The sequence below is a fragment of the Gymnogyps californianus genome, chromosome 5 (genome assembly GCF_018139145.2).
Source record: "Gymnogyps californianus isolate 813 chromosome 5, ASM1813914v2, whole genome shotgun sequence".
Taxonomy (NCBI): Eukaryota; Metazoa; Chordata; class Aves; order Accipitriformes; family Cathartidae; genus Gymnogyps; species Gymnogyps californianus.
Genome location: NC_059475.1, coordinates 21,353,266 through 21,377,579, shown reverse-complemented (window position 1 = coordinate 21,377,579; position 24,314 = coordinate 21,353,266). Strand labels below are relative to the sequence as shown.

Genomic DNA, 24,314 nt, shown 5'->3' with positions numbered 1-24,314 from the left:
GGTTGGCTGGGGCTTTGAGCAACCTGATCTAGTGAAAGATACCCGTCAGCCTCACCTCTGTGCCTGGGAAGATCATGGAACAGATCCTCCTGGAAGCTGTGTTAAGGCACATGGAGGACAGGGAGGTGATTCAAGACAGCCAGCATAGCTTCACCAAGGGCAAGTCTTGCCTGACCAGCCTAGCAGCCTTCTATGATGGAGTGACTACATCAGTGGACAAGGGAAGAGCTACTGATGTAATCTATCTGGACTTCTGTAAGGCCTTTGACACGGTCCCCCAAAACATCCTTCTCTCTACATTGGAGAGATATGGATTTGATGGATGGACTATTTGGTGGATAAGGAATTGGCTGGATGGTCACATCCAGAGAGTAGTGGTCAACGGTTCAATGTCCAGATGGAGATCAGTGACCAGTGGTGTCCCTCAGGGGACAGTACTGGGACCAGTACTGTTTAATATCTTCATCAATCACATAGTTGGATTTAGTGCACCCTCAGCAAATTTGCAATGACTCCAAGCTGAGTGGTGCAGTTGATACACCTGAGGGACGGGATGCCATTCAGAGGGACCTGGACAAGCTCAAGAAGTGGGCCCATGTGAACCTCATGAGGTTCAACAAGGCCAAGTGCAAGGTCCTGCACCTGGTTTGGGGCAACCCCCAGTATCAATACAGCCCTGCAGAGAAGGACTTGGGGGGTACTGGTGGATGAAAAGCTGGACATGAGCCACCAATCTACACTCGCAGCCCAGAAAGCCAACTGTATCCTGGGCTGCATCAAAAGCAGCATGGCCAGCAGGTCGAGGGAGGTGATTCTGCCCCTCTACTCCACTCTGGTGAGACCCCACCTGGAGTACTGCATCCAGCTCTGGAGTCCTCAGTACAGGAAAGACATGGACCTGTTGGAGTGGGTCCAGAGGAGGGTCACAAAAATGATCAGAGGGCTGGAACACCTCCTGTGAAGAAAGGCTGAGAGAGCTGGGGTTGTTCAGCCTGGAGAAGGCTCCAGGGAGACCTTACTGCAGCCTTTGAATACTTGAAGGGGGCTTATAAGAGAGATGGGGACAGACTTTTTAATAGGGCCTGTTGCAATAGGACAAGGGGTAACACTTTTAAACTGAAAAAGGGTAGATTCATACTAGATAAGGAAGAAATCTTCTACTATGAGGGTGGTGAAACACTGGAAGAGGTTGCCCAGAGAGGTGGTAGATGCCCCACCCCTGGAAACACTCAAGGTCAGGTTGGACAGGGCTCTGAGCAACCTGATCTAGTTGATGTCCCTGCTCATTGCAGGGGGGTTGGACTAGATGACCTTTGAAGGTCCCTTCCAACCTAAACCATTCTATGATTCTATAATCATCTTAATAAGACCTTACCATCATCAAGTTGTAAGATTCAGGAATTGTGGGGGAGCATTCCTTGTACATAAGCTAGCAACATTTCAGTGTTTTGAACTATTTGCAGGTAAAGTTTCACTTACATACCAAAAAACAAAACACTGCACCTTCTCCCAAATACTATCAAGAATTCCTGGGTAACCAAACTATGTTTCAGAATACAAGAGAAACACTTCAGCATGTTCATTGACTATCGTACAATTTAAGCTTGTACTACAGATACAATTCTTCCAGCCATTTACTCATTTACAGCACATATGCTCCTCAGCTAACTACTACACTTTCAGAAGGTAACTACCTACTCTTCAGTGAAATGCAAGCAAAAGACACCACGTGGTAGTCCTTTCTTGACTGGGAGAGACACATGTCAGAAAACTCTATGAAGACACAGTAATTTTCATAACATCCTCTAACAGCTGCTGCCTCCTCCTCCTAATGAGGAGGCAAATTATCTAGTAAGCAGGGACTTTCACTCCCCTATCAGACAAGGGAAGAGGGAGCCTACTATGGTTACAGAACAGTTAAGAATTGAGATAGAAGTGAAATCACTTTCACCCTTATTTATCACACTAGCCTCCCTTATTTATGCACACTAGCTGCACTTCTATCTAGATCAGAACTATAAATATATATTTTCTACATAATATATAGATACTATATATATCCATCATGTGCATATACACACCCCCTCCCCTTATTATGACTGAATGTCCCAATAATCAATTGCTTTGACATGCTGAAGTACATAATCAAGTCCAAACTAGTTAATGTTTACTCAAAGACACCAATTCCTCAAAATTCAAGAGGTCATAACCATCCAGCAGAAGTACAAAAATCAGCTGAAATCTACAGTTTGCAATGAAGTTACAAGAGCAATTTTATACCAAGAAACAAGTGTATCCTTGTCAATTCCTACACTCTATCTCAAACCACAGGTTAGTAAGTGTTAATAAATACAGATCTTAATTACCTGCAATAACTACAAATTAGACACTGATCTCCCCTGCCCAAGTAGAAAAGATGAATCATTTTCTAGTAACTCCACTTCAACAGCCAAACATTTACACATTTAAAATATTCATTGGTCACAGAATCCAGTTAAATTCTTCCATTTTGAAGATAATTGGGAGAATTCAAAATATGAAGATATCTATGGACTGAGAAAAGCAGATGGTTCCATAATATTATAAAAAACAAGCTAAACAATGCATAAGACATTGCCAGAAGACAATTTTACACTGAAGCATGCAGTTTAGTACCAAAAATTCAATTGCAGAAGACAGTATTACCATACTTCAATATAATAACCTATAGTGCTAAACATCATTCATACCTAATATATGTCAGTTCATGAACACATTTGCTTTGAAACTCTTCCAAAGAATTGGAGGCTGGGCAGCAGATACACCTCCTGGCACAAAACCAAAACACTTTAAAACATGTTCCCTGTAAAACAAATAGAATAACCACAACAGTGCATCTAGATGACCCTTGATTCTCATCATAAGACCAAAGCAGGGCAGAGAAAGATGGTAGTGCAACAGCAGGGTGGGCTAAAAGACAAAGTTAGAAACAGCCAGCTAGAAAGTAGTCAGAAAAAAGCTGCAAGGAAAGGGAAGGAATGGCCACAAAGTCTGAACTGAAGAAGGAAGAGCAGAAGGTGGTAAATGTGAACCTACAGAAATCAGGTAAATAAGACTTTAGTGGACATCAAGGACATTAAAAACTTAGAGCATTCAGGAACCACTTAAAATTTAAGATAAGGCTTTATAGATGCAGAAGCTATATCTACTGCTGTAGGTGAAGTTTAATAGTTTCTTACCTGTTAAACACAAAAGTTTTTTAAAAGTTAAAAAACAGAATGATTTGTATTCTCTCAGGCTCCTTGCCCATTACAGGGTATCCTGGCAACAGCAAAAAATCTTTCAATCTACAGTATTAGCAGATTAGCAGGACTGAATTAGGATTGAATTAGATGAAGCAGATTTCTTCCTACAACGACAAAAAAAAACATTTTATAATTTAATACTGTTAACAGGTTCTATTCAATAGCTCAACAACTGCATAAATACTAAGCATCGCTTTGCAGGGAATAAGACACATGAACTGAAGAAGGAAACAACTTGCTAGGAAGAAAAGTGTCAGTTCAGTGCAGCATACTCTGAGAATAAATTCAAAAGCAGCTTGTCATCTGAAAGACTTATTTTTAAACCAACTTTAATTAAACATCCCCCTTTACTTTTGGGAGACAAAGACACTTCATTGCCTCATTGAAATAAAACTGCCTTTATAATCTGCACTAGACTGCGGAATCTAACAAATTCAGACTTTTTTCTTTTTTATAAACTATTAGCAATTTCATATGAAGCAACATCTTCAGATCTAGAAGATCTGAAATACCCATTACTAGAGTTTTTTGCAGCAGTTTTTCTATCCTCACAACTATTCTCTTGTTATATTAACATCTGATTTATCCACAAACCTGCACAGAAATAAACATACAAGCATTAAGAATGCCAGTTACTTTGGCGTAAGTCTGTCTAAAAAATTCAGCCAGTTTCAATTTGAAATCAGTTTAACTTAGAAAAAAACAACACAGTCCACACACAGACTTACAAAGTAACCAGCTGTTTTAAGTCAGCATTCAGTCACCTAAAATTTATCATTAATACAATCTCTGCTTTTGACAGTTTAACTCTTTCAATGTAAAGCAAAGTAACATTAAAGAGCTTAATTGGATATCCATAACTGGCTTCAGAGTGGCACTTACCTGCCTGTGCTTTGGTCAACACCAAATACGCAAGAAAAAGCATCCTATCAATTGATGCTTCTTTCTGATGTAGCTGTTTCTGGCAGTTGTAAGATGAATTTCTAATACAAAAATTCACCTTCCCTTTCCACCAGTTACAGAGGGCTTTTTGATTTTGCTTTCTAACACAGGTTTCAAGCAAGACAAGACTTTTGTTTCTTTTGGGAACATTGGTGATATTGTTCGTGGAAAAAAAGTAGAAGTACTAGCAACTAAGAAGGGTGGCAAATATAGTAGCATGTTCATTAATTCATGTCAGTGACTACCTAGTATTTGGCTGAAAAGCTCTGCTATTAGACTTTGTCACAAATATATCTTCAGCTAAAAAAAAAAACCCACCCAAACCATGCACCTTAAAAGCATTTCAAGTATTCTGCTAAAGAAAAGAATGAGTTAACTTTACACCTTCCATGTTAAAGATAAGCTGTGTCTCCAAAGCCATTTCTTGATCTTTGCAGATGATTTAATAGATAGCCTGTCAACCTAAAGATATATACTACAAACAAATTCCTCTTGAACTAAAAGAAGCTCTTGCATTCTAGTTAAACAATCACCAAATAAAAGTGGTTTTTCTTAGCTTTGTTAGGGCTAGTAAGTTTTGTGGCTTGAAATACCATGTTGTTTGTTACCTTCAACAGTTCTGGAACCAAAAGCCACCACATTTGCATTTTATTCACAACAGCAAAGACTCCAAGCCTTAACATACACAACCACCAAACACAACTTTCTCTAAGGCTATTTTAGTAACAAACATACACATGAACTGAATGTCATTGTAATACATTGACCATAATACTTTCAAAGGTCACATGTGTTTTTCATCCGTAGACCTTCAGGTCTACATGTCAAGTAGATTTGCCAATCCCTTGTGAGTCAAGTGACTAACTAGAGCAGAAAAAGTAAACAAGTTTTCTGGACTTAGTTTGCTTTACTAAAGTTTCCTTGGTTATCATCTCTGCATTTCAAATGCACACCTATGTTCAGAGGTAGAGCTCCAAGAAGGGAGAGAACGTCACTTCCTCAATTATGTCATGTGGAAGCAAAATAAGAAGCCTGCTTGGCTTAATGCACTTTCAGAAGAGTTTACAAATTCTTAAGATACTATCCACAGAGATTTCAATTGCCAGTAAAACTATCCAAACGAAAACCACTATTATTACTCCCCTTACAAGGATGTCTTCCTGATATTTCTCTATTCCTCTTTCTGTTTGAAAAGAAAATTTCAGTGTCTAAATACCGTTGTTCAGCATCAGAACAGTCAGCTTCTGAATTCAATACAGTAGGACTATATAGGAAAATAAAAACACTAGTGTAATCAAAATTAACAAGATACTAGCAGTGCAAGTATTATAGCATACCCTGGGAAGGGTGTTCCACCAGATGCCTGCTCTGGTCAATCAGGACTTTTTCAGTCCACCTCAGAATCTACAAGAATAGAGAGTTTGGCTTAAAAAATGACTTCCACTCAGCGGTACAGATGGTTTATTGGCTCAGACTGTTCCCCTCCACAGCACAGATTAGATATTGAAAGGGACTGCAGTACAGATAAAGGAAAAAGAAAATACACAGGAGTTCTTTCCTTTAAATAATAAGAAAAAGAATCAACTGATGGGATGAGGTTTCAAGTCTATTTAAATCTGGCTTTCCTACATCCAGAAATCTGGCTTTCACATCCAGCAATAGTTCAGCCACATTAACATGGTACTTCTGTCAGGGAGAAGTGTGGCCATGATGGCAGGTATCAAAAATTTAAACCTGAAGATAACGTGCAAAGGCAGGATGGAAGTATTGTCATGTATACATATTACATTCAAACATAAAACTATGAAAACTCATCACCACTAGAACATATCCATGCTCACATGTTTATCTGATATACCTGAAAAATAAGCAAGGCACAACTATCCAGGGTAGCATCCATCTTCATGTGAAGTGCAACAGCATGGTAAAGCTCGTTCTAAAGTATTACCTGATGAACTTTATTTACACTTTTTTAGATGGAGAAGTTAACCACTATGTGACCAGCTGTGTGACAGGACTAAACAAATTTTATTAATGCTGCATGGACTGGGATATCTCTACTGCTAAAACCGTTCCCATGCATCTCTATTGGCCCAAACACTTAAACTAAACAGGTCTCTTCGCTTACAGAAACCAATGCAACATTTGTGCATCCTGGTAAAAAAGTGCAAGAACTGCAAGCTACTGAATAGTGCTGCTCTTATAGTAATTCATTCCATGCATGCAAAATAGTAACTTACACAACCTACTATATCTGAAATGAAGTTGCTATATTAGTTTTTTGTGATGTAAAAAACCTCAGTGGAAAAATTCCAGTTTCATTTTGTAGCCCCAACACTCCCACCATGGGGGCAATCAGTTTGACAAAACACTTAGCAGAACACCAGCATCTCTTCAGGAACAATAAAGGTGTCTGGACTGTAATTAATAATGGGAAGCATAGGCCACTGCATGGTTTAGTTCTATTCCCTCTTTGAGCCATGTTGTACTCGGAACAAGAGCAAGTGTTTTTATACACAACTGTGCTTAAGTAAAAAATAGTAGATTTTTTTTCCCTTTTTCCACTGGCTTACTGGCTCAGAAAGATTCTCCAATGAAGTTACAGTCTACCAATACAAAACTGCTTAATGTTAATGCTCAAGGCAGAGCACTGTGAAATCATTATTGTTCCTTACCACGCCTCTCCAAATGTCTGGTGGGAAAAATAAAAATAACAACGTGTCCTCCTTAGAACACTCATGTCTGAGGGCTTACTACAGAAGTTAATCAGGAACATCTCTTCCCAAAAACTTTTATTTAAGCAACCCCTTGACCAGATGGTCTTCAAAGAAAAGAAACTTGGCCTTAAAATGTTGTCCACCGCCATGAATTTGGTAGGGTAGAGACAGCTGAAGGGCAGAGAAATCAGTGCATCTGATCTAGTCCAGAATTCTAATTTGTGAACTAGTGAAGTTTATAAAAAAATCTGCATGATAACCAAGGCAACTTTTAAACGCTGTAAGAAGTGGCTCACTTATGATAGGACTTAAACTTTGAATGCTTTGGCTATCAGCTCCAAACACCTTGCTTAGAGAGCACATCTGTATGCTGAAGTGTCACCATCCATACTCAGATGAGGACCAGGATTGAAATTCCATCCAGTCTCTGACAGGAGTGCTAAAGGAGGCTAAGCTGGCTACGCAAAGAAGATCCGCACTACCCCTTGCTGTGCTGTCTCCCTCTATTGTCTCCCCGACATTGGTCAAGGAGATGCCAAGTCATTTCTGAGTGAAAAAACATACTTCAAGAGGCGACAAATGCAGTTGGTGGAGGAAGGAGGGAAGGAGTTTTTCTGCCAAGTCCACATGCTGACAGGGTCTGTCAATCACCAGGGCCAGCACGGCCAAGGAAGAGGGAACACACCATTAGGGACAGGGCAACCAGGATTTGCATCTTCCATCTTTGCCCCAAATTATATCACCTTAGGCCTGCTGCAGGATGGCAGTGTAAAAGTTCTCCTGAATCTGAAGATAAATAAGAACAAGATATGTAAGGCTGAATTTGGACAATTCAACATCAGTTCTACTATTGTCTCAACCACCTGATAATCTGCAACTGTAAATGAATCCTGAATTCCTGTACTACTACTCTGGAAATGTACAAATCAGTAATGCTGACTGACTGCTTCAGCAGTACACTTTCTTTTTTGTTTGAACATTAAAAGAACATTTGAACATTAAAAGAAAAATTTTGTAACTTAAGGAGACAGCCTTAAGGTTAGATGTATAAATTTTAGCAGAGGTTTCTTTTTCTTAAGCATTTATTCTATTCTGTTCCAGTTAGTACTCAAAAATTGTGTGGGTTTCGATTTTTTTTTTCCCCAAGTCTAAGACACTACCATCAGATCACAGGGATACAGTTACCATGGCTGCACTAGTGCTGTGCACGACTTGAGCCACAGCTTTAATTTTCAGCATTTCATTCAATCTGCCCCACTCCACCCCAACCAGATGGAACACTGCTAAAAGAGTAGGATAGAGATGAGAAGACTACTGTTTGAACATGCTTACCAGTATTTGGCAATAGCATGATAAAGAGTTCCTTAAGGTAGTACCAGAAGCAGCGCTACTAGAAGGCCAATACAGCTGCATCAGACACTTTGCTGTATCAAAGCTACTCAGCCCTGTCTCTCACTTCCCTTAATTAACCCGAGTACAACAGCATGCTAACTGGCAACACAGCTTTTGAACCTAAATCACTACTTGGCATGGCACACTAAACAAAAGCATATGCATAACTGGCTTGGACATTTCTAGCAAGGCATTGTAGTGTATCATGTAAACACACCCATTTTCTCTGAACAACCTTCAACTGTTCAGAAAAACAAGTTCATCCTCGTTTTCACGTTGTTGATTAGACCCTGCAAGTTGGATGCAAATCAAATTTTGAGGTGCATGGAGGCAGAAGAAAGCTGCTTACTTCAGCAACTTCTAACCAGGACACCAGAGTGTTCTTTCTGTATAGACAGTGCATTCAAGTCTGTTATGAGCTTTCTTTTTTATGCAAAATCTTAGTCTTGTTAAAAAGAGTACTTAAGATCATTCACAGTTCAGAAGTGGAAGTCAGCAGCCTCTAGGAGGCTGCCAGTGTTTTGCCTCCTGAAGCTCCAGTCAGCTATAGCTGCTGCCAGAATTAGAGTGGACTCTTGCATTAAGATAGCAACTTCAAAATTAAATCCAAAACTGTTTGTCACTTCTTGACTCTTCACTTTCATTAAAGGTTCCTTGGACCTGTTGTTCAGGTAACCCGCATTTTTATTGCGGGTTACCTGAACTGCACTAGTTAAAGGCTGTGGGCAAGATTATCTTCCTGCTTTTCTTCACACTAAGGTTTACAGAACTATTTCAGTAAGTTTTTACAGCTGCACATTTTCAACATGTCAGGCAGGACCGCCCTTTTAATTAGGATATCAAGAACTGAGCCACTAAGTATATTACCTATGATTTCTGTGCTACCATATCCTGCAAAAACTGACAGAACTAATCAACCCACCTGCATGCAGACACAGGCTAATACTCCCCTAACATGACAGTATCACAAACTTATTTTGCTTTTCAAACTGAAAGTTGGAATCCCTAACACTCTTTAAAGAGCGTGCAGGTCCGACAGCATGAAAAGAAAAACTGAAGATATTTTCTCTTTTAATCTTTAATTTAAGCAGGTTAAAATAAATCTTTCATTTTGATTTACTCTCGGGGAAAGATTACTAATTTGACCTCACTTACCAAAAAGCTTAAGCCCCATCTATACTTATTTCTACAATCCCTAAATTTTCATGTTTATCAATACAACCCCTAGGACAAAAGTAGGAAAGTTATTCCAATGTCAAGCAAAAGAAATAAAATACAACAGCAGCACCAGGATACAAGGTAAGTGATACTACTTTACCATACTTGCTTACCTAAATGTTGGTATCTGCATTTAGACAAATGCTTTAGTGCCATCTGGAATCTTCCCTAGTTTAGTGCTGATGCTATGGCTTTAATTGAATCTTTAACCAAGTAAGAACACTGTCCTTCACAGAACATACTCCGTATATTCGGGAAAATAGTCTATACACAACTGTTTCCCCATCTCTGCAGATATTCTGAGGATGAAGTTAAGTAGTTGGAAAAGAAAAATATTTTAATACATATGGAATGTCAAGCACTGGATACCGAACAATTGGGTTACCTTATCACTCAAAGATTAAGACAACTGAATAGAGATTCAACATCCTCCACAAGCATTTTACCATCATTTTTTGTAATACAAAGCGCTAGAAAGCCCCCTGCCCCATGTTATTTAAACAGTGAGCACTTAGCACTACATAGTGAAACTACAGATAGAGACTTGACGAGCTTTACTTTTCTGAGAGACTCAGCTTACAAAACTAAGAAAAAACTGCTTTGAATGAGACTATTTCACCAAGTCTCACCTACATAAGTTTAATGAATGACTATCATTTTTGTTTGGGTATAAGCAAAAATAAATTCTAGAAGAGAAATTAGAAACCCAGCAAAATAATGAAAGATCACTGAGAAGGCATTTTGCACAGAAGAGTTTGAAGTAGCTATTAAGTTGTTAATATTATCTTTCTTCCTCCTTCCCCAACCCCCCAGGCAGTTTATATTTTAGAGCAAATCACTCCACTAATCCAAGTTTTGCCATGCGGTGCTTTTACAAACCACACACATTGCAATTACACCACATTTTTCAGGCACAGATGCCTCTGGTGCCTCCACTGAACAGAAGTATGCCTTCCGCACGGAACTCTTCTATTTCGATGAACAATACCAGAAAAATCAAGATGGCCTAACAGAATAAGCTACCTTCTTCCAACTGCAACACGCACCCTGCTTATGAAGAAAAAGCCGAAGTTTTATATGGAAATGCCAAGCCTACTCTGTTTTCTCTGTAATCTGCAAAATAATCTTTTTAAAGCTCTATTTCAATGCTTCTCTCTGGAACATCAGAAGAGTACATTTGTTACAGTGTCTTTCAAAACTCTATCATAGTTGCAGGTGGCAAACTATAGGGCAAGTCTACCTCAAAGGTTTAGTAGCATTTCTAAAGAAAACTATTTTCAAAGGGAGATTCCTTTCATATTCTAAATCTTGACACTGAAGTAATCATCAGTTGTGTAATATCATAAGTGCACTAATACATACATGCAAACAGAGTTTAAAAAAGCCGTTCAAGCAACATGCCATAGTTTAGGGATACAACATTGTTGTGGAATGACCCTTATTTCAACTGGCTGTTTCCTGTCTCATTTTCTTCATGCACTTTCAAGACAGGTCTACAACACAGTAATTCCCCAAAACACTTCTAGCATCCATTCCTTCCTACAAGTCCCTTCTCTAGCTACCAATATATCTGTCAACACTTTTCTCCCACTGCACGAGGAGGCCTCAACTCTCACCAAGAAGTGTTACTTTACTAACTAGGAATTACTGAAATAACAATGCTATAATTAATCCAAATGCAAGACAAATAGTTACTGAAAACTACATTGATATTTCTGTGCTGTATGACTACTCAAGGGATTTGAAGAACAAAGTTTCAAAGAAAGCAAGCCATTTAAACTGCTAGCTCAGAACTTAAAATGGTATTTACAACAGCATTACATGATGTACCCCTAAAAAGCAATACCCTGCTGAGCAGAAACTTAGAAGTCAATCTACTCAAGACCTGAACTTAAGTCTTCTATCCTTTTAAGTAACATTTAGGGTTCCACACAGATTTTGTCAAGTAAGTCTTATCACCATTCCATAAAGTCAAGTCACTAGTGTGGCAAGTGGCACAGAAATTAGCTTAGTTCAAAATGCTTGAGAGTCTAGAAACAAAACTTTAAAGGTGGTTTAGCTGCAGTTAAAAACAAAACAACTTCATCTCTTTCCCTCTCCAACTTTCTTTATTTTCAACTGCCAGTTTGCTTTTAGTTTTAGGGGGATGGATTCACTGGCTGTTACTTCCAGTTTTTTCCTATAATAAAAAAAATTGAGATCACTCTCTACAAAAACCCACTTAATGGTAAAACACATTTACCATTTTTACTTGCATTCTGCTGCTTAGTAGTTCCACTATATAACATCATAGTTACCAATTCACATTTCCAGAGACCTTAATCTTCACACTCATAATCTTCACAATCTCCAATAAATTAAATAAATTATAGACATTGAAATAATCTATAATCCCTCCCTCATGAGCATGAGATCAGTACTGTAGTTACAAATTTTCTATTGTATCTATTAATAGTTTAATTCTTGCTGTATGGGGCTACAACTTCAACATGGGAGGGGAAAAAAGCAACCCCACTGCATTCTAGTCTCCAGCCTTACGGCTAGCATATTTTTCTGAGGAGTACAAGTTAAACTTCAGAATTCCCGAGTCCGGAGAAGTGGAGGATTGGAACAGTGTATTTCAAAGAAAAAGCTATTGTACAAGCATTAACATCATTGCTTTCTGTTATGCCCTAAAAGGAAGCCAGTTTCCTATAATGAAAAAGATATCAAACACCCGCAGGTGTTTCCTATATTACAAAAGATATCAAACAACCAATGGGTTTTTCAGACTTTGAATCTTTTTTCACAGACACCCACATACATAAGATTCAGAGGTTTTGGGTTTTTTTTTTTTTTTCTGCCTTCGATATCCCATCTCTACAATTCCAATCTGGGCAACTAAATTCCCTATTAAGTAACTGGAGAGTTAGGGATTAATTTGTATTTATAAATTGCATTTTTGAAGCAGAGCATCCAAGCCGGGCGTGGCTGGTACTCAGTTCAGCCATGTCAAGGTTTTTCTTTTTTGGTTCTCAAAATAAATAAATAATACTTAAGTACAGCAGGAGAGCATACTGGAACAGACAGCCACAGGAAAAAAAAAGTATGTGCCCATCTACAACTGAAATCATATTAATAAGACAACTGCACCTGGCACAACTACTGAGAAATAAAATCAAACAAACATTTATAACGGGTTGAGAAAGAGTAAAGTTGCAAGTTCAGTCCCCAATCACACATTACTGGTCTCACAGCAAAACTTATAAGCTTTGGGCTTATAAATGACTCTAGAAGAGAGCCTTAGCCCAAAAAACAATAAAGCTACAGAATTACAGACACAGCTTTCATAATCTGATGGCAAAGTAGATCCTGTTTAAATGAGGAAAGACATTCCATAACACCAATGGTAAAGCAATAGGAAGGACTCAGTAATGTCAAAAGGAATTGTAAAGTTTTACAAGTATCTAACAGTTAATTAAAATTAAGCACTGAATGCTATTATCAACTCACAGCCACGACAGCAATTATCCTTTCTTACAACCTGCAGAGCTCAACAAGTTGTGCAGTGGTCTTACACCATCTTTCATCAACTACTGGATTTCTACCTGCATTGCCTTTAAATCTTCCTCCATTTTCCTTCTTTGAAAGGAAGGGGAAAAAAAACTTGTTAAAATGGAAACAGCATACTAATCACTACAGTAAAGGCAAGCAGCATGAAAGGACACATTTAGTTTTTTATGTTGACCATTAAGAAATGCAGACCTCTTACTAATGTTATCTTTACCACCTCCTTTATCAGACAAATTTCATCTGAATACAATGTTCAGCGTACAACATCTTTTTGCCATTAAATGTGGCTTGAAGCTATAACAAAGAGCCCATCATTAACATCAAGTACACACACAGAAGGATCCTTTGGTAAACGCTTCCTTGTCACAGCCAAAAGGAATAACTGACTACTTCATAGCCACTTCAGTCTAACTTCTACAGCTGTCACTGACAGGCAGGAAAAAACACTTACCAAAATGCTATTAGCCCTCAGAATTGCCATCAGCAGTGACAAACTCCTCCTTCAAAACAGCCAGAAAGAACAGAGAAAGACACACATGGAAGATGGGAATACAATCCCTATGCTGTTGCAATTTTCAAATGAACTTCCATCTGGAATGCATACTGACCAATATCAATTTGAAATGGAAGTTGGTTTCCTGTAGATGCAAGCCACTTACAACTTCAGCAGGAAAACCACCCACCCAGAAGTGGGTCTGATCCTGCCACTACTACAGCTTTGTCTTAGCAGTCTCTAGACTTTCCATGCTTTTTCAAGATGTTTGAGAAGTTTAGCTGCTGTCACCAAACAGATGTAATCTACTAATTATTTTGTAGAAGAGTTAGCTTCCAAAGATACTCAGATATCTGGCAAGTCTGTCAAGGCAGTAACAGACGAAATAATGTGAATTACTGTAGTTCAAACCAGTCCTAAAGTTTCCAGCTGAGCTCTTTAGATTGGAGACTGGTCAAAGTAGTACATGGTAAGTAAGAACAGAATATGAAGAGAGCCCTACGTCTGCTTTAAAGGTAAGTTACAGTGTGTTTCACAGAAAGAAGAGTTTTTTCACCAAGACCTTACCTATGATTTCTGCCCTACTGTAACTCTTAGTAAAAAAAAAAACCCAACCCCAAAACTACCCCACAAGGCTTGGTTTCCACTACACTTACACAAAATAAAAGCAAATAGCATTGTATTTTTACAGTTTCTATATGAGAAACACTAACTGTATAACCACTCTGGTACAAAGATGCAAAAATCCACCCTGTGGAGGCAGCATACTCCTTTCACAATGCAAGTAGCATTGAAGTAATATCAATTTGTAGCAAGCCAAGCCTTTAGAAATGTCTGTTACTCCCTTGTTTTCTGCTCTAACTCAACCGCTCAAACCAGTTAGAGTACAGTGAAAAAAAAAAAAAAGATGTAATCACATCTGTACTAGCATTGCCTACAGCCACTGTATAAAGCACTACTTGAAATTTTATTAACTTGCTTTTGATTTATCTATCAATTAGGGCACTAATACAAGTGAGAAATGTGCATCACCTAACTGCAGACTAGGGTCTTACGCTTCACTGTTCTGGAGGAGTATAATGTACATTTATAGAAAGCATCTTTCTCTCTGCTACTAGTTTGGGAAATAACGAGATTCACTCCAAAAACCTCTAGTAGAAGTTAAATTTGCACAATAGAATCTTATTTTATATACTCGGATCCAGTTAGAAATTCTGCCTATGGTCACTGAAGGTGGGGACTGTGCCACTGCGTAGCAGGGATAAAAGAGGCCTAGGATTCACTTGATACATAGTAACAATGAGAATGCTTTTAGTACTGGAATTGCCATATTCTAGAACATATTAAATAAACTCAGAAACAAGTCACTAGTTTTTACTAAAAAAATTTGGAAGTTTCCATCCTCAATCCCAACCATGTTTGGTTACCAAACTGGAAATCACATGGCCCTTTCACAAGCCTCACCCAGGACCTGCTTGGTCATGATAAAAAGACTTCAGAGTTTTTTCATGTTTAAAAGTATCTTTTGGCACAACTGACAAGAGCTGGCCTGTGGTGTTTCAGTGCTCGTTTTCCAGAAGACCCAGTGGACACAGGATGGAGACCACTAGGCCATGTACTCCATCTCGTTGCAGATATGCAACTTAGACTGTGTATAAATGCTTGGAATCATCTCAGTCAAAATGAAATAGGAATGTTCTCAAAACTTCAAGGAAACTAACCCTCAAATCTCACTATGGGGCAGTTCCTGCTTGTGCATTCATACATGTTTTTTTACTCAGTTCTGCCTCACTTCACATCTTTAACCAAATCCTCACTACCAATTTCATAGGTGGTGTTCTTAGCCACTTTGCCAACATGCCTAACAACATATACCACCACTCCAGTAGAGTGTATTACAGCTTCACAGTTCCATACAGTTATACGCTGAGGTCCTTTTGGTATTCTTTTGCACTGCTGGCATGCAACCCATTGCATAGATTCTGTCACTGAGCATTCCAGGTTTAAGTCCCATGGATGAGGAAAAGACAGATCTGTTTAACAGGATTAGGGGATGAGTATACAGAGTAACAGCAAGAAGAAAGAACAGTCAAAGGGTGAGGCAGTAACTTTTTCACCCACTCCAAATCACATACACAACTTCAAACATGCTTCTTGGCGCTTTATGGAAGTTATTAAATAAACAAAGGTCATGAAGAGTCTTGTACTTTACAGTAACAGATTTTTTCCCAATATTGTGTGAAGAACTATTCCATAAACAAGCAAGCTGTTAACAGCTTATACCAAATGTCTTCTCAATCCTATCAATTCAGTCTATCCCATTTTCTGAGAAGTGTCCCAAGCTAGCTACAGATCTGCATATAATATCCAAGAGTAGAAAAACATTTTACTTCAGTTGCTTAGTAGCATATGGTTTCTAAAACAGATGCTGGCACCCTGACACACCACAAAAACAATTAAACATGCTATGCAAAGCTTTCAACATTATGTTCATATTCTCTACGTATTTTCTGATTGATCTTTCAGGCTTGCCTCCCACCCCAAAAATATTAGGATCAAACGTGATCACTAAATAGTTTCCCAAGTTCTTTGCTCTCTTCCTCCAACTTGACAAAATGAGACAGGCAAGATATTAATTCTCATTTATCCCTACTTGTTCTATTATTGTAGAAAGTTTTGCCAAAAACAATGGCTCCACATCTTGCTCTTATGATAATCCAATCAGACATCTGATCTTCCAGAATTTGGATGTGGTGCCTACTTTGAGATAACGCACTACTCCTAAACCTGACATGAAATAACAGAGAGTACATAGCAGTCTTAAGGGTCACAGATGAAGGTGCTGCTATAAGAGCCGAATCTAGATGGTAGACAATCTGCTTAACACATCTTACCCTACTAGAGAAACAGATCACTATGCTCATACTAGTGTCTTCTGCCCAAGCAGAAAAGCCATGGTTTCCACCTTAACTTCCAAAGGCCACAAATTAACCCAGTTATATGCAAGAAGTGAATATGCAAGCCTCCTACATACAAAGATGTTGTGTAGTATGCTGGAACACTGAAACTAGAAAATGTCTTATTTCAATATACTGATACAGAGTGATCTTAACTAACTGTAGAGTTAAGTAAATACTTTAAGGCTTTTTAAGCACTTGGACAAAAGAGGACATCGATGGAGAGAAAGAAGAGTGGACCAGACAGTTCTTCAAAGCATTTCTCCCTTCTGACTGTTTCAATCCCATACTGGTTGTTTTTGAGCCAGCTCTTTAGCATTTCATAGGACATGCATTTCAAGCTTAAGCTGAATAGAGAAGGAAAGCTGTTGAGCCATAACAATAGAGTTCACTCTCTAACCATCTGTTAATACTAAAACTACATACATAATCTTCTGCTTTAGTACTGCTAAATTCAGATTCCATTCTATTAATTCACTTGAACTTCACTTTTAGAACATCATCTCCTTCTCTGATTGGTATACAGGCTAGAGCATCACCTCTGTTAAGTGCAAGAGAGAAGGGTTCTGAAGGAAACGGCCACATTTTCTCACTTTAGCAAGCCAACAGAAGTAGAGTGAACAGTTTGCAGGTAGTATACTGAAGAGACACACAAGCTATTTAGTATCTTTAATTCCATAAGGGAATAATAATGGCTAGTTGATTTATATTTAAAAGAATCCAAAGATATTACAGTCACAGCAGTTTACATATAAATCTAACTTGCTTGCAAGGAAGCTATAATGCACTACCCTACTTAAAGACATTCCTGTTAAACAGGCCACTTATCCTGAATTTCTAAACTACAACTTTCACTTTAACTCAGTGTTTTTCTTAAGTTCATTGTAAACAGACCTCTTCAGCAGTTCTCCTGGCCAAAATAAAATCTTCTAGTAGTATTAAAAGATAAATTCCCTTAGTAACTCAGAAAGCGTGGGATTCAATACTGCATACACATTCTGCTTTTCATACGGAAAGCAAATAAGAAGTATCACCTATGTTCAAGCCATATCATAGATGGAGGAAACAAATCAAGTGAACTTAAACAAGTACTTCAAACTACAAACTGTCAAGAAATAAACATGCAGACTGGATACCACATTTGCATGAAGTCTCATTAACAAGTTATATATTGAAAGATAATTCTGTAGTGTTCTTTTATATTTGTATAATACAGACTCTTGCAAGCTACAGTTAGTCCATGCCTCACTATTGAAAACATAAATAACACAGAGCTAAGTCATCACAGACTCTTACAAGGATGTATGTTGTACTGAAAATACACATTGCATTTCAAATAACTGCAGTAATCTATCTGGAACACTGAAACAGCAAGACTTCCCATCTTTCAGCATTCCAGAAAAAAAAAAAAGAAAAAAAAAAAAAGAACCACGCATGTATTTGTGCAGTTCACAAGCTACTTTATATACTACCTGGAAATTTTAAACTAGCTTAATATCATCAAATAACAAAAAAAAAAAAACAAAAACCAAAACAAATCAAACAGACACCACACTTAGAGTACATTTAGACTCCTTCCACTGAAGGAGATTTTAAACCTAAGTAATATCACTAGCAGTAACATAACCTTTCATTTTTAAGTTGTCAGCATCCCACAAAGAATGCTTCCTGAAGCTATCCACCCACTCATAAGTTTTCTTTACTCTTCCACTCAGAATATTTTTTTAAAATAGCATCACATCTACTCAAAGTATCCTACTGTTCTAACTTAAATAACATTTATCCTGACAGAGATGATCTTTAGCCTCAGTTGTATTTATGTCATACAAGACACAAGACTGTAACACTAATTCCCTCCTACACTTCAAGTTCTTAGCGACTAAAGCAAAACAAAACCAAAAGAACTGGCAGGTTCAAAGTCATATTTTGCCAAATATATTTAACAGCAGTTAAAGCTTACCCAAACACTGCTATGCTCTTAAAAAATTCTAATTGAAAGAAGCTGCCTTGTTAAAAAACAAAACCCCCGCAAACAAACACACACACCACCCCCCACCACCACCCCCCCAAAAAAAAAAAAGGCAGCGTCCTCACAGGAATACTGAGCCACTGATTTTAAAGAAGCAAATGCAAAATTAGCTTAAGTAAAGCTTATCTGTTTTATTATCCGAGAGATAACAGTGAAGCCAGAATAAAGTTCTGTAAGTTACAGCAATAGCACAAGTGACTGCCGGGGTAGGGAGTAGTGCAGACAGCTTCCCCCATTTCGACAAAACACTTCACCCAGTTTAGAGCTCCTCCGGTCTACCGGGGAACAATGCGCCGCGCACCATACCCAACCGCGCCACGACCCGCTCCGCGCCAGGCCGCCGACACTCCGCGTCCAAAAGCTGCCGTCGAACAGCCGCGGCGTCCTCGCCCCTCCGCGGCTGCCGGCCGGCTCCCCACCCGGGATGAAGCGCCACAGACGCCAGGAAGAAGCTTCGGGGCACCCAACGTCACGGCCACGGGAAGAAAGAGGCAGCGGGCGGGAAGGGCTCCCTCCAGCGCGGCCCGGGCCTTCCCCGCCGCGCCCAGGCTCGCGGCACCCCGCAGCCACGCCGTGGCCCGCCGCGCCTGGCCCGGGCGCTCCGGGCTCAGTGGTGCGTCTGCGAGGGGGCGCCGCACACGACAGGCCCCAGCAGCCCCGCCAAGCCCCAGCCTGGCGGCACCTGAGGAGCGGAGCACCCCGCGCGGAGGGGAGAAGGCGCCAGGCCCGCGCCGCCACAGAAGAGCCACCACCGGAGCACCGGTCCCCTCGAAGCAGCGGCAGGTGGAGCTCACCGCTATCCCGCCCATACCTCGACAAGCGCGTCCCCCCGCCACAGGCCCCAGGCTGCCTCCGCTCAGGCGGGAAAGCCACCGCTTGCCACCATCACCGACGCGCCAAGATGGCGGACATATCAGCTCCTGCGAGCCCTCCTCTCCCTCCGCCCCACCTGCCAATCATACCGCGCCGGCACCACCCTCCTCCTCGGCTCGCGCCTTTCTATTGGGCGGTGTGAGGAGCTCGGCCTCTCACTGGCAGTCTGCTGGGTGTCAGTCATTCAGCTACGCGACTGCAACAGGGTCGAACGGGGATGGAGGCGGGCTCTCGGCTTCCTGTTGGCCAGTCAACGCATGGGGCGGGTGCAGCTCGCTTCCCACCTTCCCGACTTAGCAACAAGGAAACATCACCCTGACAGGCGTTTCCCCTGCCCAATAGAAAGAGCAAATTCCTTTTAAAAATAAACCCTTTCCGCCCAATCCAGAGCTGAGGCGCTCAAACCCGGCAGGAGGCCACGGGGGGAGGGGTGGGCACCTGTGGTGGCGATCTCCCCGTAGCCTTACCCCCTACGTCTTGCCATTGGCCAGCGCGCGGAGTCACGCCCTTTAGGGCGCGGCGCGGGCGCCAAACTGCCTGACAACAAGTCCGTGGCGCGCGCAGAGGGTGTGCGATGTGGCAGCCTGCGGCGGGGGAGGGGGGGAAGGTACTACTGAGGAGGGGAATGAGCTCAATTGGTAGAGCGCTCGCTTAGCAGGAGCGAGCTACTGGGATCTGTGCCCGCGTTCTCCATAATTAGGGCTTTTCTTTTTCTGAGCCTCCGTGCGGGCGCCCATGGGACCTCCAACTCCACCTAAGAACTGGCAGTGTATTTTAACCTGGTTTCAATGGGTTTTTGTCTGGTTTTGACCGGTTTCCGCTGCGCGTGGCTCTTGAAGAGCTGGAGGGGGCTGCTGATTAGAGGTGGCACCAGCAAGGCGGGGGGTGCCAAAAATGTCTGGTTGCGCCCTGGGGTGGCAATACTGGCCTGGTCGCCATCTGCAACTATTTTTGGTCCCCCCCTTCCTGGACCCACCTTGGTTTTCCTCGGAGGTAAGGCGCAGCTAAAGGGGGCTCTGCTGAGCCCGAGTCACCATGCCTGACCCAGCATGGGGGTTCTGCCCTTTACAGTTTGCGTGTTTGGGTTTTTTGAAGAAGTTTAGGGTTGTCAGTAATGTTTATGTATATAAAATGTCTGCCTATCTGTGAATGAAAGTGCATGGAGGGGCAAAGTGAGACAGCCTGTCTGCAAGTCCCAGCTCCCACACCTCCCCTCTTCTCAACATCTCTTCCCAATATAGTAACAGAGCCAGGAAAGCCTGTTGTTCTCCTTCTTAGTTGACATCAGGGACTTGTAAAACACTCCTTTTCTCGGAGGTTTGCTCCATCAGGGCACTGTGCACAATGACAGCACGGTGTTGGCGACTGTTCATCAATGTGTGTAAGCAAGTAGCTGAATGGTGCAGTCCAGGCTCACCAAAGCTAGTTTTCCATCATGCTAGCATTTGCCTTGCCCATTATGAGGGTAGCGTGTGCTTTCTGTGAATGGTGGCAAAGAAAGAGCTGTGTTTTATAATGAGTAAGGGTGAATCATGCATGAGGTGATTTTTTTTTAATATTATTATATTTTTTTTATATATAACTATTCTGATAGTTACTGGTCATAATAGCTTTAAGAAGAGAAACGGGTATGTTATGGTTAAGGCAAGGACTTATTTATTTATTTACAATGGGGGAAGAAACAACAGAGATGATAAGATAGTTTAGTGATAGGGTAGTTCTTGCGGGCACCTCATGTAGAGCACTTGAAAACTGAAGGGTAGCACAGATCCCTGTAGTATCCAGGTAGTGTACCAAAGGAAGGGGAAAACAATACATTTCTTTGACTTCATTATGAATCAGCAGTCTAGGGTAAAGCAACTCCACTTTGAATAATGTATCTGCACATGCTCATTTCACAAAAGTTTGGTGAACAGAAGCCCTCCCCAAGCCATGGGCCCAGTGGGTTGCTTCCATTAGAAGGAGATTGCTGACTGCCAGCTCAGACACATGATCATCTTATTTTGCCTGAATAAGTTAGTAGAGCTGCAGCAATTATGGATGCATGTGATCTTAATGTCTTGCAAACACGTAGTAAAAATGCAGCAGCATGAAATGTATTTGCTGATCCACAGAGCTGTGCAGTTAGGTCTCTGAGCGTAGAGCCTGTTTTTGTTTTCTTTTTCATGCAAGCAGATTTATTTAGTTAAATGTACAAAAAAAGTTTATCCTCAAAACAATCAACATGAAATGGGACATTGTTTCTTTTTTCATTATTTCAGCTGGTCCTCAGTCCAGAAAGCTCTCTAGACTGTATTTGTTCCACGTTTATTTTAGCTGTCTCCTTTTTCTTTTCTTTCACTGTGTCTTTTGATTTGTTTTGTTTATGTCATGCCACTTGCATGTTCTAGCAGTGAGTACCTGCACTGACTACAGCAAATGGAGATTTCACAATATAAAGTGTATAGAGGCAGTTCTGGTTGTATTGTCAGTTGTCAATGACAGTCTAGAGGAAGGACATTGCACTGGAAACTGTGAGCAGGGAGATAATAGGAAAGAATGGCCTATGGGTTTAAATAATGGATAAATGAGAGTACAATGTTAAATGGCATTCTCAGGACAAGCAACTAGGTTGTTAAAAGGGTGATGAGATTATAACCTATAGCAAGCACCAGAGGCAGTATCTGGAGAGGGGATTAATAGTTTGAGTGTAGAACAGCTACTATAGTAAAATAATTAACTACCTAGTATAGTTTCCGTAAGCATAAAGCTTGGCTTCACAACAAACTAGTGTTAAACTGTGCTGCTGTTGACGCATCGTATATCCTGAGCAAATATGCCCTGGATGTAAGGGATGGATCTCAACTCAGAAGGGGCAGGATGGTGTTTGCACTGCCACACATCTGATTTTCAAGGGCTTTATCACCGCCATCTCAATTCTGGAAAGGTTTGGGACATCACAGGCACTATTTTTGTCTTATAGAGTTTCTGTCAATATATTTCTAAATCTTGATTTTGTGTAATTATTTTTTAAAACTACAACTGTCCGGGTGATACTACCATTACCATACAAGTTAGTAATGCTAGGGTGCTACTACCTCAAGGTAGAAACACTTCATGTCTACAAGGAGGATCTCAAAGCACTACTGAACAGTTAGGGGAAATGAGGAGATTATGTGGCTTGCCCATTGTCACACAGTAAGCTGAACCAGAGCCAAAATACTGAAATCCTAGTCCTTTACCCCTGGTACTTGTGTGCAAATTTGAATACCTCCACACCATTCTTATACCTGTGATTACAGGCAAATCAGAAAAACACCCTAGCCTGCTTTGGGTGGCTGTAGTATTTAATTGTGTTGTAGTTTAACCCCAGCCAGCAACTAAGCACCATGCAGCCGCTTGCTCACTCCCCCCATCCAGTGGGATGGGGGAGAGAATCAGAAAAAAAAAAAAGCCCAAACTTGTGGGTTGAGATAAAGACAGTTTAATAGGACAGAAAGGAAGGAAAATAATGATAATAATAAAATGACAATAATAATACTAAAATAATTAGAATATACAAAACAAGTGATGCACAATGCAATTGCTCACCACTCGCTGACCAATGCCCAGTTAGTTCCCAAGCAGTGATCTGCTGCTCCTGGCCAACTCCCCGCAGTTTATATAGTGGGCATGATGTCATATGGTATGGAATATCCCTTTGGCTAGTTTGGGTCAGCTGTCCTGGCTGCGTCCCCTCCCAGCTTCTTGTGCTCCTCCAGCCTTCTTGCTGGCTGGCCATGAGAAGCAGAAAAATCTTTGACTTAGTATAAACACTACTTAGCAACAACTAAAAACATCAGTGTGTTATCATCAACATTATTTTCCTACTAAATCCAAAACACAGCACTATACCAGCTGCTAGGAAGAAAATTAACTATCCCAGCTGAAACCAGGACAAATTGCTGGCAGGGAAACTCTGAGAACTTATAGGCATGGTCTGTGACCTGAAGCTTGATAGTGTTTTACTAAACGGGTTGTTGCTAGTATTGCAAATGTCAGTATCTTAACTTTGTAATGGCTGCTGCCTGGGGCACTTCAGAGGGCCGCTTCTGATGGATTCCTCTAATCATTCCAGTCAGCCACTTCCTCAACATCGTGGTATGCAAATAAAAAAAATAATCAGCCTGCTCAACCACCATCACCCCATCAACCAATGCTGAGCATGTTTCCTCACTGTGCACCATTAACCACTCAGCCATAGCTGCTGCCACCTCCTGAAGCTGGTGGGGGCTGGTGAACCCCACTGCACAGGTGCCAGGGGGAGCATTTGCTAGGGGCTGCTGTGACTCAGCAGCTCTGCCACACCTTGGACAACAAGCTTGTCTTCCCAAGCAGTGGCATAGCCTGCCAAGCCTGCTCATCCCATGGCTCTACAGTTGCTAGATGTGACACCAGGGGAGGGGAGGCGAGGCAGGACTGCACCCTTTCAGCAGCATTTCACCACTAGCTGCTGCTGCATGGCCATAATGTCAGACTGTGAGCATGTAGGGTGTGCTTCTGCTTCAGCTCTGCCAGGATGACCATGGTCCTGTCCCTACCAACGTGTTGTCTTCCCTTCACCCCTCCAGGGCCGGGGAGAACCTAGCTGAGGGACCCTATGAAGAGTTATTTGTTTCCAGTTTGCCCAGCTTGCAGATTTGGGTTTCCTCGCAGGAGCAGGGAAGAACCAGTGCCTGCAAGGTAGTGGGAGCACCTGCGTGCAAATCTGGAGCTGAACCTCCCCACTGGTGACATCTGGCCATTTGATCACCTCAGGCATAAAATGAAGCCATACTCTAAACTGGTTTTAATCTGATTGTAGTTAACTCTTCTGAGCACCGACAAGTTACACTTAGG

At 40.9% G+C, this 24,314-nt stretch overlaps 1 protein-coding gene across 2 annotated transcripts in view; it reads right to left on the bottom strand.

The window, feature by feature from the left end:
* Positions 1-19,473, bottom strand: part of PPP6R3 (protein phosphatase 6 regulatory subunit 3) — a 67,509-nt gene extending 48,036 nt beyond the window's left edge. The window contains exons 1-3 of one of the 2 annotated variants that reach the window (XM_050898051.1): positions 19,396-19,473; positions 3,219-3,388; positions 2,730-2,842 (exon numbers count right to left, since the gene is read on the bottom strand). The gene's annotated coding sequence lies outside the window, so the exon portion shown is untranslated. The remainder of the gene's footprint in view (positions 1-2,729; positions 2,843-3,218; positions 3,389-19,395) is intronic. The other variant, XM_050898052.1, reaches the window with a different exon arrangement.
* Positions 19,474-24,314: the final 4,841 nt, after the last annotated feature.